This window comes from Cupressus sempervirens, chromosome 8 (genome assembly GCF_028749045.1).
Source record: "Cupressus sempervirens isolate cs-2001-9-10 chromosome 8, ASM2874904v1, whole genome shotgun sequence".
Lineage (NCBI taxonomy): Eukaryota > Viridiplantae > Streptophyta > Pinopsida > Cupressales > Cupressaceae > Cupressus > Cupressus sempervirens.
In genome coordinates this window covers 789,185,829-789,202,366 of record NC_143125.1, presented here as the reverse complement: position 1 = coordinate 789,202,366, position 16,538 = coordinate 789,185,829, and positions in this window count along the sequence as shown.

The window sequence follows — 16,538 nt, the reverse complement described above, 5'->3', positions numbered from 1 at the left end:
TCTTGGTTCAGCTCTATTTTCCTCATTTGGTCTCTCAATTTTTGAATCACTATGTACATCTCTGTCAGGTAGTTCAAAATCTCTTTCATGTACCCTATTCTCAAAATTAGAATGTGCCTCAACTTCATTATGCAACTCATCTCCTGAATGTAACTCAGTTCCTAAATGCAACTTAGTATTCATAGCATGTGACTCAGTAGTCACTAAAACTTGTTGTTGGTTTGCAAATTTTTTTACAACATCTTCATCGGCAATCATACCTTCATATAAGTATACAGATGATTTTTATTCTTCTAGTTCATTCATATGTTCAGCTTCATATACTTTTGTATATTCATCAAACTGTTAGAATTGCTTTAGAATAACTGAGAGGGGGGGGGTGAATCAATTATTCAAGGTCCAAATGTCCTATTCAAACTTTTCACTAAGTGTAGTGAACTCATTCATTCATTCATTCATCCAAGCATTAACTTATCTAATCAGTAAGTTATTGTAAATCAACATGCAAGTATAACACATAAGAAATCAACACATGACACAGTGATTTACATGGAAACCCAATTTGGGAAAAACCACTAGTAACATTGAACTCAATTCTCACCCTTCTAAAGTGATGCCCTTTGAAAGGCTTGCCCTGTTAAAGGCTTACAACACATTGTTAAATTTGACCTTGTTAGAGGATTTAACCACCCTGTTAGAAGTGGGCTTGGTTAACGGACTTTAGTACATTCACTTGGAATGCCACCCTGTTAAAGGATTTTCAGATCTAATACAATTACTAGAGAGTATTAAAAAATCTTGACCTGACTACAACATACAACTTATCTTGTAGATCTTAGATCACTTCTCAGCTCATACTCTTGCCTGGCCTTCAATCTCTGCAACTCTTGATAGTTTTCCTTCCTTTCAAGCTTTGTCTCCTTGAGTTTCCATACTCAATATACCAGTGCAATCATCTCTTCATGACCACTTGTAGAAGGAGAGCCTCTGTACTCTTCCTTCTCCTAGATGTCTCCTCCTTGACACCCTTCTAAATATTTCACAGATTTGACACTTCAGTAGCAATAGTATCAACAAATCTTTGCTTCTTGGTCTATGAATTCTTAAATAAAATTCATAGAGAACCATTTCCCTCTCGATTCTTCCATTTTTCAATTTTACTTCGCATGGATTAGGTAGAATTTATTGTATCGAACCCATATTCTGTTTCCTCGAGAAACTTCTTGAATAATCTTTTAGAATTCATCCAAAAATGGCTTACATAGGATTATGTGCCAACAACTTATCATCCTTATCTTCCAACTTGTTCACAAAATTCAATGTAACCACTATGTCAGCTTAGATTTGGCGAATCTTCAACTTTTGAAATAATACAACAGCTCGACACTATTGAAATTCTAGTGCTCGGCACATACTGTGTTATTCAGCATTAACTATATTTTTTCTGATGCTCGGCACCTAAAGATCAGTTGGCACCATCTAAAAATTTTCTAACGCTTGATGCCTGATCTTTACTCGGTACATGAAGATCACTCGGCACCAATTGAAAATTTTCTCGAATTCAACTAACTTGCTCAAGTCGAGCCCCAAGGTAAACTTTAAGCAACCCCCCTCGAAAAAGAGATATAAAAACTTTGGCAAATCTTACATTATATTGAAATAAATCAATAAATTCTATTATTAATTAGCGAATCTGTAACTATTTAAATATTTTTTATAACTAAATTTAATAAAAATGTGGCAATTTTAAATACTTTTAACAATTAAATTATTAGCCAAAATTTCCTAAAATTAGCTAATTAGCAAATATTAGCCACTAAAAAATACCTTATGCTTGACACCTACTAATGATCTTAGTTTAAGCTTTGCAGTCAACCTTGTTACAACTTCTTCCTCCAATAATTCTAAGTATGACCAACCTCTGTATCTTTGAGTATGTCATCAATACATTACTTAACCATTGTCTTAACTCATCCTTGTACTTCATTACAACATCATAACTCAATGTTTCCCTTAGGTGCTCTTGTTACATCTTGTTGATCAAATCCTCTTCATTAATCAACTAAGTGATAGTACTTGGATCTTATAAGCAAATATCATCCCTACAAATAACAAGTTTGACATCAATGACAAAACAACATTGAAAACATTCTTTTACAACAATCTCCCTCTTTGATCTTCAACAACAATGAGCTTTTCGATCAGATTTCCAACACAAATTTTACATTTGAAATTTCCACAACTTTGTTAGTGTTAGTACTTAAACACTTATAAGACTTACTACTTGTGGAATAACCGAGAAATATACCTTCTTCACTTTTTGTGTCAAGTTTACCATTCCTAAATTTTTTGATAATATAACACTTTCTTCCAAATACCTTAAAATATTTTACATTGGGTGAGTATCCATACCATAGTTCAAAAGGTGTAGAATGAGTATCTTTATTGACTTGTACACAGTTCAAGGTATAGACAACTATACTTACAGCTTCTCTCCAGTATTTCAAAGAAAAAAATTTCTCCATCATGAGTTTCCTAGCATAGTCCATTACAAATATGTTCATCCTTTTAGTAATTCTATTTTGTGGAGGGGTTCTAGGAGCATATGTATGTCTTTTGATTCCTCTATCATTACAAAACATCTCAAACTCATTTGATGTAATTTCTCCTCCTCTGTTAGATCTCAAACATTTTAGACTTTTACCTATTTCCTTCTCAACTCTTTCTAAGTACCACTTAAACATTTGGAAAGCATCAAATTTCCATTTCAGAAACATAACAGTCATCATTCTAGAATAATCATCAACAAGTTTTATAATGTACTTATCTTCTTTGTAGATTTGCACTTCAATTGGTCTACACAAGTCAGCATGAACAATCTCTAGTATTCCTTTAGAGGTATGATTCTTACTCCTAAAACTTGACTTTGTCATTTTTCCTAATTGACATTGTTTGCAAATTATATTGTCAAGCTTCTTCAACTTAGGAAAACATCTAACTCTTCTCATGTTATTAATACTAACCAAGTTATAAAAATTAACATGACATAACCTCTTGTGCTATAGCCACACATCATCAAATTCTACAATTAAACAAGTAGCATCCTTTATACCAAGATAGAATAGATTACCTCTAGTTTGATCAGCTTTTCCAATTATTTTTCCATTAATAATCCTGTTTTCAAACTCAACCTTACAACCTACATTGTTTAGTTATGACACATTAAACAAATTATAGTTAAGTCTTTCAACATAATAAGCATTGTCACATAAAATCTTTTCTATGAGTTTGATAGAACCTTTTCCTTTTATCAGATACGGTGCATCATTACCAGACCTTACACTATTTCCAAGATAATAATTCAAGGTAATGAACTTACTTTTATCTCAAGTCATGTGATGTGAACAACCACTGTTAATGATCCATCCATCATTCTTGTTCACACAACAAACTAGCGCACTTTCCTCACCCTTCATTGCAACATACACCACTTCATCATCATGATTGCTAGATCCATCTTTGGTTTCCTCTTCAGCAATGTAGCAAGACTTCTCACCTTTTTCTTTGTAATCTCTATTGTCTTCATCTCTTCTACTTTTGTACTTGTCACCACCTCTCTAATTCTTCTTCTATGGACATCTAGCAACAATATGACCAACTTCATTGCAATTGAAACACATGATAGGCAACTTACCTTTGAACTTGCCTTTACCTCTATGAAATCTCCTTGCCCGTAGTGCTTCAAGTTGGTTTACATATTTCTCATTTGTACCACTATCACTGGACATATATTTTATCTTTTTCTTCTTCTTCTCATTAGGTTCCTTCAATGATAGCTTAGCTTTGAAATTAGATTCAACATTTTTAGGTTTGTAATTATCAAAATTAGATAGCTCAAAAGAGGTAAGCCTACTTTCGAGACCATCAAGAGTTAGATCATTCCCTAGCAGACATCTTAGTTCTTCTATTGTAGAAACTCTAATAGCATAGATGGGCAATAGTGTTCTCAATTTTATTTTTTAGTACAATATCATCATCTATTTTACCACTAGCTCCTCTTATTGCATTAACAACATCTGTAATCCTAGAGCAATATTGAGCAATATTCTCACCTTCTTGCATTCTCATATCATTGAACTTACTTCTAGGACTTTCATCTTTGGCTCTTAGAACATTCTTGTCACCGCCATAAATAGTGTGTAGAGTATCCCACATTTTCTTTGCATTGTCATATCCCTTGATATCATCAAACTCAATATAACTTAGGGTAGAGGTAATCTCCAACATTGTCTGGTTGTGTTCTTTCTTCTTTTTCAGAGCTGCAGCAGTTAAGACTCCAGTAGGATCAACATGCTCAACAACAATTGTAGATTGTGTATGATCTCCAAGTTCTCCAAGGTGTATCTTCATTAGACTTTTTCATGTAGGAAAGTTATCTCTATTAAGCTTGGGTACCTCTCTTTTTGACATCTTGATCTTTTTTCTTCTAGTACCTTCAAACTAGTCATCTTAAGTAGATGGTTTTGATACTCATTATTGGAATTCTTTAGAATAACTCGAGGGAGCTGAACCGATTATCCAAGGTCTAGATGTATAATTAAAACTTCTCACATCTTGGTGAACCCATATCCATAAAACACTTTTATCATGGATGCATCCATCAGATTATGCAATCACTTAACCTTGTAGGTTACTATCAAATCAAGTTTGTAGAAATGTAAACATGAAACATAATAGATTCAATAACACATTTGACACAATGATTCAATGTGTAAAATCAAGTAGGAAAAAACCACCAGTAACATGCTTATAATTCTCACTCTTCTGAAGTGATGCTCTGTGAAAGGCCAAACCTATTAAAGGTTACAATGCACATTGTTAAATGTGACCTAGTTAAAGGATTTCAATCACCCCGTTAGGAGTGAGCCTTGTTAGAGGACTTTAGATCATTCACTTGGAATGTCACCTAGTTAAAGGATTTAAAAATGACTGTTAGGTCAACCTTAATCCAAAGGATTTACCCTAGACTGGTATAATGATTAGAAAGTAACAGTAAGGCTTGATTTGATAGCAACTTACAACACACTTACAGATTATAGATCTATGTTTTAGTCCTCCATTCTTCTTGGCTTTCAAACATTTCAACTCTAATAGTTTGTTCACCCTTCAAGAATCCATACCCTTAAGCCTTTTTTCTTTGCTTGCCAACACAATCTCTTCTCTTAGGTCACTGAATGAAGCAATACCCTAGACTCCATGTCTTCCTTAGGTTCTTGCACATGACAACCTCTATTTCTAACCAGCCTTCCCTATAAATAGAGAATTAAAATCTTTTTCCATTCATTCTTCTTCATCCATTTTAGGGTTAGGTTGGATTAGGTAGGATTCAATGAATCTACCCATCATTTCATTTCATTCCTTTATAGAAACTTCTCCTTCAATTCTCTTTGAATTCACCTCAAAATGGTTCATCATGAACTCTATGCCACTAGATTATCAATCTTATCTTCCACACAGTTCACACAATCCAATAAATTTATCTTGTCATCTTAGATTCATCGAATTCTCAATCTTTCTCATAATGCTGACACTCGACATTAATTGGCTTCTAGTGCTCGAAACATACTACATTGCTTGACATCAACTAACAAATCACTCGGCATGAACTAAAGTATACTGGTGCTCGATATCAACTAAACATTATTCAACATACACTATGTCACTCAAATTATACTAAAAGTTGACTTTGCTCAGCTCTAATTAATTTTCTACTCATCTTATAGTAACTTTTCTCAGCACCTACTTTGCAGATTGCAGATTGTTAAGCTTGGCAGACATACTTTGTTTAGCTTGTTCTTTTGAAATTAATCAATGTAACCATTGTTTGCAACCTTAAGTAGATTAAATCAATGCACTATAATATCATTTTCTTAACTGATCCTTGTACTCCTTTTCCATATCATAACTCAACCTTTCCTTTAGATTCTATTGTTAGCTCATTTGACGAAATCCTCTTCATCAATCAAATAAATGATAGTACTCAAATCATATAAGAAATTGTCTTACCAACAAGTAGCAAGTTTGAAATCAGTGACAAAAATTGATTGAAACACATTTACCATACTTGTATCAATCTATTTTGAACACATTGATCAGTTGGAGTAGTAGGAACTCAATTAGCATTGGGTGACTTGATGAATATTGAAGAACTTGGTTGACTTGGTTGACACTGAATGGCCCAGTCAATACTATGTTCATTCACTTCATTAACACTATCATCGAGGTAGACACTAATAATCTTAGGTAAAACTATAGAGCTTGGTTAACACTACATCCTTCATTTCTTATATTGAAGAGCTTGGTAGCAACTGTGAAACATGACTTACATTGTAATCTGTCTCAGATGCTCAATAGATACTATGAAGCTTGAGAGACTCTTCTTTCTGCAAATGGAGCTTGGTAGAAATGTAATCAACTAATTAAGTGTTAAGTCATTAAATGAAAAATTATTTTACCATAAGGTCAACAATAATTCTCTCCGAGGTGTTCCTTCTAATCAAGGGTTTCCCTAGTTAACAAAATTTGTTGTTATTGTGCATGGTAATCTTTCTATGTTTGTTGCATCTTTTGATTAAATGTTTTAGATTTGATAAAAGTTTTTAAAATTAATTTGAAGCACATAAATAATTCAGCCCCCACCCCCCTCCCCCCAGTTATCTTCGTGGACTTTACTTTCTAATAAGTGCATTCTTCTTGGGAGGAAGATTCACTTAATGGATAAACCAAAAATAGGATTGCATTTCACAATAAAATAGAAGTAGATTATATGGAAGAAATAAACAATTGTAATCAAATCACATGGATGAAGAAAATATTGAAGGATATAGGTACTTATTTTCCAAGACCTATTATTATTCATTGTCATAACACAAGTACAATAAGTATGTCAAAAAATCTATTTTTATATTCAAACACAAAATACATTCCTATAAAGTATCATTTTTTGAGAGAGAAATTTGTTGAAAAGGAAATAAGATTGGAGTATGTTAGTAAAAAAGAATAAATAGAAGATAGCTTTAGAAACCTTTGGATAAGGATACTTTTGAGTATGTTATAGGTATTCTTGGGGTAATATCCCAACCTATTGAACACAGTAATTGATGTAAGGATTGTGTTAGTCCAGTATAATTAGAGCACTATTCATTCTGGAGTGGAAGGTTGATTCTTCTCTTATGGGGGAGTAATTATTTTGGGAAAATTTAATCAAGAACTCTTATGAAATATTTTGGTACAATAGGGCCTTTGGAACTTGGTATTTGAAGTTTGGTTTGATAGGTAAATAATGAGAGCACTTATATCCTTAGATTTTCATAATGGCACCCTTGTCATTGATGTCAATGAGAGAGAGTAATACATGATAAACTTATGTATAATAGGGGAGAGTAGAACCTATGAGAGAGATTATTCAAAAGAAGGTTGATATTTTAGGGAGATTGTTTAGATGGTAGAGTTTCTTTTGGGATCACAGTTTTTCATCACATGTTGTCATCACTGTCAAAGGGGGGATATTTAGGATGATTTTTTAGTACACAAAAGGAGGATATTGTTGGGAGAATTTTGTGTGGTTGATACTTGAATTGATTGGTTATGTGTTGTAATCATGAATTGATTTTTCATTGATGTCAACATATATGTGTTTGGGTATGTGAGAGACAAAGTTTCAATATGTCATAGAGGTAGATTTTATCATCAAGGTTTGAATACAAAGAATTAAGCTATGAGAGATTAGATCCATGTTCAGGGATTTGTTCAAATGATACATCTTTGTTTTCTTATGTTAATGTGAATAATTTGATGAATTGCAATTGACCTAGTGAAGTCTAGTTGCAGCCTAGTATGTGGTAAATAGTTTACTAGTGATTTAGTTGTATCTAATAAGGAACATAGAATGAAGGAAAGAAAGATAAGATAGTAGTTGAATACATGTTCATGATGTTATGTTCATGATAGAAGATGATAGAGATTATTTTGTGAAGGTTGTTGAAGTGTAACATGTGATATATTCACTGGCAGCAAACTTGTAATGAGACTTATTTTGGAAGTTTTAAAGTGCATTTTAGCATGTAGAAATTAATTTTGATATCATATTGAGGTCATATATTACTCATTTTATATTGGGAAAACTTTCCAAATTGACTTAATCAATTTTTAGGACAAGATATACAGAAAAATATGGTTTATTGAGTTGTAAGTTTGTAAGTACTAATGTGTAATTGATGTTCAAATGATGAGAAAGAAAATTTGATTAGAGAGGAGCAATAGATAATGTTGAGATAGAGTAGAGAAATTAAAAGGAATTGTATAAGAAAAGAGGTTGTTGTATTGGTCAATTCACTACTTGGGATATGTTATCCTAGAGATTTATTTTGTGTAACAATTCTGAATCAATTTGAATAGTGGATTTAGTTGTCTTCTTCATTTCTCCTAATAGGGAAAAAATATTTTGATAGGGATTGAAAGTCTCCTAATAGAGACTCATATATACTAATTGTATTGAATTGTCTCCTAATAAGGTCACATCTGCTTGTAAGGAACTTTTATATTAGTAAATCATTTTGTGGGTACCATCCATACTAGGGTTTTCCCTAATTAAAAAATCATTGTGTCATTTTGTAAGTCATAACTCTTGGCATTGTTCACTTTATTTTTATTTGAAGTTGGATTTGATACGTTAAGTCTAAGTTTGATTAAACATACAAATGATTCACCCCACCCACTCCCTACTTGCATTGGTGGACTTAACTTTCTAACAGGGAGATCCTCCATGACTTAACCCAAAGTTCCAACAAATGGATAGGAGGGAACAAGCACAATTTGTTCTCATAACATAGAACTCCAACAAGTACATCAACACATGATGCACATGAGAATAAGTTAGTGGACATTTAAGACCCAAACATGAAGCCTAAACCTTGTTAAAACCCTTGGAAAAAGGGAACACCAACAAAGAGAGGCAAAAAAAAAAGCTACCAAAGCTACTTTGATCTACTTGAGTCATCATCTTCATCCCCATTCTCTCCTCCTTACATCACCAAAATTTGAAAATTCCTCATCGCTCCTATTCCTACTCATGATACTAATAATAGTTTATAATATTTTAATTTAGAACCATTGTGATGATACTATGTTACAATGGTTTAGAATTTAAGTAAAAGAATTGAATAAAATAAATAATCAATTTATATATATTTTTAATTAAGTATTGAATTAAATAAATCACAAATTTATGATAAAATTAAATTTTTTGAATTATATATTTCTAATTCTCAAAAACTAAAACAAAAGTTACAGTATTTTTAAGAATAAAATATTGACATGTTCTACTTTATTAAAAATTCATTTTAGATTAAAATTATCAAACTTATATTAAAATATTATAAAAGCTAAAAATCGAACCTATTTGATTCTTTTAGGAAATACAATATCAAAACTTCATATTAGCAGTTTTTAGAGTGTATAAAAAATATCATATATGTATATGTATACATTTACATATATATATATATATATATATATATATATATATATATATATATATATATATATATATATATATATATATATATATTACTCAACCACAATCCTTACATACATAATAGATAGAATATAATGGACTAATATTTATTATACTAATGCTCAGCTTTTTAATGCTTACAAATGTGTTATCTAATTCCAAAATTTATTTTCTACATTTCTTAATCATAGATGATAATGTCACTAGTAATAAAAGCCCACTTTTTACCACCGAAATGCACGTCACCATAATTTTTTCCAATCAAAATTAAATTTTAATATCTTCAACTTGTTATTAGAGGCTTTATATAAAAAATTATTAAAAATATAAATGCTTATTTTGTTTTTTAAATAAGGGGATTGACAATGAACCTTTAGTTTAATGGTAATGTTGAAATATTAGTAATGAGTTTACTAAGGATCAAGTCTTATTGTAACATCTAAAATGATTGAGGTTGTGATTGTGAGGTGAGTCTAAGACTCCTACTCCTATATCAATAATTATATTATTAATTTATAATCTAAATTGTAAGTATTAAATGTGTGAGATTTTATAGTTAATTGAGTGAATTTGATTTGGACTCATTTACAAATTAAGTATGAGATATTGAATAAAAGGGTTTTAGAAGACAATTATACAAATTGATTTAATACAAATATGATCCAAATTATTGACATATAACATAGTTATACGAAATAGTTTTGAATCAATGATGAAGAATGGTTATCATTATAGTTATAATTTTTGAATTATTGATAAAAAATAGTTTTGTTTATGTATTGTTATATCATTGATTTCCACGAATAAAATTGGGCTCCAAATTGATATAAACATAAATTGGATACCCGATATATCAAGTATCTGATATATTGGATACCCGATATGCCTAGTTAGCTTTTTTTTTTTTTTTGCATTAGTATTAGGATTGGGGGGAAAAAGTGAGAGAAAATTTTTAATCACTTTTGGACATTTTTTGAATAGTTTATTTTCACATCACCAATTTTTGGCCCACCATGATGCAACACATACCCATCATATGTTTCCATCAATGCAAAAGTGGGAGATTGTTGAGAATGAATTATTGGTGTTTTTCTATTGGGGATTTTGTTAGTATGTCAAAGAGATAATTGAGTGATTATGTCTTGCATTCATGACAGTGTTTGTCACTTATGTCAAGATATTGGTTTTTTGGATAGTTCAACCAAAGTTGTAGGGGAAGATTCATTTGGCGAGATTCATGGTCAGAGAGCTATGTTATGTGCACTAAGAGGAGTATTCAATGTGTTATGATGTTGTGTTTATGTTCACAAAAATAAATATGAAGATTGACATTAGTTAAAAAGGATTTCATGGATACTTCTTTCAGAGTTAGTTTTTGGTTAATAGTTTATGGTATTTGTGTTGTATATTTTTAGTGAGGCTAAAGATCATTCAACGGGCTTAGATTATGATAGAAGACACAATCATGATGCTATGGCTAACATGTCAGAATCAAATGTTCATTCTATGATAAGTTGTGAAGTCTATTCAACTTGTTATTCCAAGGAAGCTAACTTTTATAATTTCATTAGGTGGAGAATTATTTGTAATGTAATGTGTAAATGTAATATCTTACTATTTTCCTATGCTATACCTTTAAAATTAGGAAATCCACAAGGATGACTTGATTAGTTATTAGGACTTGGTATAAAGAATTTTTTTTCCTTATATCCATGTGACCCACTATGGATGGTTTTTATGTTATGTGAGTTTTGGATGTAAATTGTGTATGATCCTTGCAGAGATTGATGTTGTTGATGTACTATGAGTTTCAAAGTAACTGTATTGGGAAATGAGTTATTGTTTAGTCATTTCAAGAACTTGGATGTGTAATCCTAAAGATTATTTAATGAAGATAACATGAGGCTATTTGAACAATGGGTCCAATTTTCCTCCTTTCAACTCAAAATAGGGTTGACACAGCTCCTAATAGGGTTGGAATCTTCTAATAGAGATTAAAAGTTTCCTAACAAGGACTCATATGTACTCATTATATTTCATTTGAATCCTAACTTGATCACATCCTTTCACAAGGAACTTTCTATATTAGTACATTATCTTGTAGGCATAATTGCCTCCAAGGTGTCCCCTCTAATGAAGGGTTTCCCTAGTTAACAAAATCTGGTGTTATTGTGCATGGTAATATTTATATGGTTGTTGCATATTTTGATAAAATGTTTTAGATTTGATAAAGTTATTAAAAGTATTTTTAAGAACGTAACTAATTCAAACCTCACCCCACTCACCCTAGTTATCTTGATGGACTTTACTTTCTAACAAGTGCATTCTTCTTTGGGAGGAAGACTCACTTAATGGATATAACAAAAATAGGATTGCATTTCACATTACAACAAAAGTAGAGTATGTGAAAAAAAATTGTAATGCAATCACATGGATGAAGAAAATGTTGAAGGATATCGTTATTGAGTTTCCAAGTCCTATTATTATTCATTTGTGACAACACAAGTACAATAAGTATGTCAAAAAAATCTAGTTTTATATTCAAACATAAAACACAATGCTATCAAGTATCATTTTATGAGAGAGAAATTTGTTGAAAAGGAAATAAGATTGGAGTATGTTAGTAAAAAGGAATAAATAGAATCTAGCTTTACCAAACCTTTGAATAATGATACTTTTGAGTACGTTATAAGTATACTTGGGCTAATACCCCAACCTATTTTAGAGTAATTGATGTAAGGATTGCGTTAGTCAAGTATAATTAGAGCACTGTTTATTTTGGAGTGGATGGTTTATGCTTCTCCTATGGAAGAGTAATTATTTTGGGAAAAGTTAATCAAGAAATCTTATGAAAATTTTGGTACAAAAGTGTCTTTGGCACTTGGTATTTGAAGTTTGGTTTCATAGGCAAATAATGAGAGCACTTAGATTCTTATATTTTCTTAATGGCACCCTTGTTATTGATGTCAATGGGAGAGAGTAATACATGAAAAACTTATATAAGAATAGGGGAGAGTAGCATCTATGGGGGAGATTATTCAGAAGAAGGCTAATATTTTGGGGAGATTGTTTAGATAGTAGAGTTTCTTTTGGGTTCATGATTTTTCATCACATGTTGCCATCACTGCCAAAGGGGGGGATATTTAGGATGATTTTTGAGTGTACACAAAAGGAGGATATTGTTGGGATATTTTTGAGTGGTTGATACTTGAATTTATTGGTTAAGTTTTGTACTCATGAATTGATTTGTAATTGATGTCAACATATATTTGTTTAGGTATGTGATAGACAAAGTTTTAGTATGTCGTAGAGGTAGATTTTATCAACGAGGTTTGGATATAAAGACTTAAGCTATATAGTATGTTCATGGATTCATTCAAATGATACATCTTTTTTTTCTCATGTTAATGTGAATAATTGGATGAGTTACAGTTGACCTAGTGAAGTCTAGTTGCAAGCTAGTGTGTGGGAAATAGTTTACTAGTGATTCAGTTATATCTAATAAGGAAGATAGAATGAAGGAAAGTAAGCTAAGATAGTGGTTGAAGACATGTTCATGATAGAAGATGATAGAGATTATTTTGTGAAGGTTGTTGAAGTGTAACATGTGATATGTTCACTGGTAGCCAACTTGTTGTTAGGATTAAACCATAGACATAAATAATAGTTACACACAAATATAACCAATAATAGAAAATAATAGATCACATAGAAAAGAATAGAAGGCATTGAGATTTAATGTGGTTCACCCAATCCCTAGGCTACGTCCACCAAACAACAAGTCCAATATTATTACGATCCAGTGATTACAACCTGATTACAATCCATAATCCCTTATAGCTCAATACCGTCACAAGAACCAATTTCACATCACAACTTAATGAAAATACCTAACCCTAAGCCCTTTTATACAAGTATTAAACTGCTTTAGGGTTACTACATGTCGGCCATAAATTGGCAAATATTAGCCATTACTTTAGTGGTGAATCTAGGAATGCAAAATCTATGAATAATACCAAATTTATTTATTTTCGAGGCGATGCCCCAAGCCCCAAAGAATTTATGAAGTATGTATAGTACTTTCCTAATCAGTCACCACAAACTAACACTTGTAATGAGACTTATTTTGGAAGTTGTAAAGTACATTGTAGCATGTGGAAATTAATTGTAATATCATATTGAGGTCCTATATTATTCATTGTATATTGGCAAATCCCTCAAAATCGACTCAATCAATTTATAGGACAAGCTATAAAGGAAAAAATGGTTTATTGAATTGTAAGTCTGTAAGTAATATTGTGTAATTGATGTTTAGAAGCTAAGAAAAAGAATTTGATCAGAGAAGAGTAGTCGATGATGTTGAGATAGAGCAGGGAAATTTAAAGGAATTGTATTGGCAAAGAGGTTGTTGTATTGGTAAATTCACTACTTGGGATATGTTATCCTAGAGATCTATTTTGTGTAACAATTCTGAATCAATTTGAAAAATGGGTTTAGTTGTCTTCTTCATTGCTCCTAATAGGGCCAAAATCTTTTGACAAGGATTCAAATTCTCCTAATAGAGACTCATATGTACTGATTGTATTGAATTGTCTCATATTGAGGTCATATCCATTTGTAAGGAACTTTTATATTAGTAAATCATTTTTTGGGTATCATCTGTACTGGGATTTTCCCTAATTAAAAATTTATCATGTCATTGTGTAAGTTATATCTCTTGGCATTGTTCACTTTATTGGTAATTGAAGTTGGATTTGATAAGTTAAGTCTAAATTTGATTAAATATACAAACGATTCACCCTACCTCCCCCCTTGTTGTATTGGTGGACTTAACTTTCTAACTGAGAAATCCTCCATGACTCAACCCAAAGTTCCAACAAATGGATAGGGGTGAACAAGCACAACCTATTCACATAACATAGAACTCCAAAAAAAACATCAACACATGATGTACAAGAGAATAAATTTTAGTGGACATTTGAGACCCAAACATGAAGCCTAAACCTTGTTAAACCCCTTAGAAAAGGGAACACCAACAAAGAGAGGTAGAACAAATAGCTGCCAAATTTGCTTTGATCTACCTAAATCATCATCTTCATCCCCATCCTCTCCTCCCCACATCACCAAAATTTGAAAATTCCCCATCGCTTCTATTCCTACTCATGATACTAATAATAGTTTATAATATGTTAATTCAGAACCATTCTGATGATACTATGTTAGAATGGTTTAAAATTAAAGTAAAAGAATTGAATAAAATAAATAATCAAATTATATACATTTTAAAATTAAATATTACATTTACATATACCTATATTACTCAACCACAATCCTTACATACATCATAGATAGAATACAATTGACTAATATCTATTATACTAATGCTTGACTTTTTAATGCTTAAAAATGTGTTTTCTCATTCCAAAATTTTATTTTCTACATTGCTTAATCATACATGATAATCAATAGAAACAAAAGCCCACTTTTTACCACCGAAATGCACATGTCACCATAATTTTTTTCGATCAAAATTAAATTTTAAAATTTTCAACTTGTTATTAGAGGCTTTATTTTTTTAAATAAGGGGATTGACACTAAACCTTTAGTTTAATGGTAAAGTTGAAATATTAGTAATGAGTCTACTAAGGATCAAGTCTTATTGTAACATTTAAAATGATTAAAGTTGTGATTGTGAGGTGAGTCTAAGACTCATACTCCTATATCAATAATTATATTATTAATTTATAATCTAAATTGTAAGCATTAAATGTGTGAGATTTATAATTAATTGAGTGAATTTGATTTGGGCTCATTTACAAATTAAGTACGACATATTGAATAAAAGTGTTTTAGAAGACAATTATACAAATTGATTTAATACTAGTATGATCCAAACTATTGACATATAACATAGTTATACAAAATAGTTTTGAATCAATGATAAAGAATAGTTATCATTATAGTTATAATTTTTGAATTATTGATGAAAAATAATTTTGTTTATGTATTGTTGTATCACTGATTTCCACGAATAAAATTGGGCTCCAAATTGATATAAACATAAATTGAAAAATGATAAACATAGCATAGAAGTAAAAATGAAGATGGGACATGTTGGGAGATATGAGAACCTTGTGATAAGTTAGTGCTCATAGTGTTGGCTTTTGCTAATAGTGACTAAGTGAGTAGCAACACAAAAGAAAGTGAAAGTAAAACACTTTGTGAACTCTCATAATCCCTACAATTACAACCATACATGTACAAATAGAGTGTGTGTTTGACTTGAACGTCTTGTTTAAAAGCCTATGCACATATTTGTTGGGCTCACAAGGAATCATTTTTGTAAATGATTACCAAGCATGCACCAAATTATGATGAATGGGCACTTATTCCTTCTCATTCTAATAGAGATTAGACAAGTTTCAACGGTAATTAATCACTTGCATATAAGCTCTAATTTGTCATCTAATTCTACAACTTGGCTTCTAGCAATGTTAGTGAATTTGAGGTTTTATACCATATATTTTATTGCCATGTTTCATGGGTGTCCATAATTTATGCAATGTCATTATTACCCAACTAAATGTTGTTAAGCTTTATTCCACCCACTTGAAAGTATTGAGACATTATGTTGGGTGATGTAGATGGAGGAGTACCACATTTTTAAGTGACACTTATCATTATGTTTTGGCCCTTCATTATAAATAATTCCTTCTAGTCATTATTATATTCTTCAATAGTGGCTTAATCAATGGTCTTCCCCTCACACACACATTTCATTTGAGGTGGGCCGAAACAAAGTCTAGACATAATGATTATACAAAGTTAAAATACATAATGGATGCCTTTAGATTATAACTATCACCTCCTAGAGCCACTAAATGCTCACTTTTGAGTCGACCATCATGCTTACAAAGATGCTCCAATCTGTGACACAGCAAAACACTAGATATTTCATTCACCA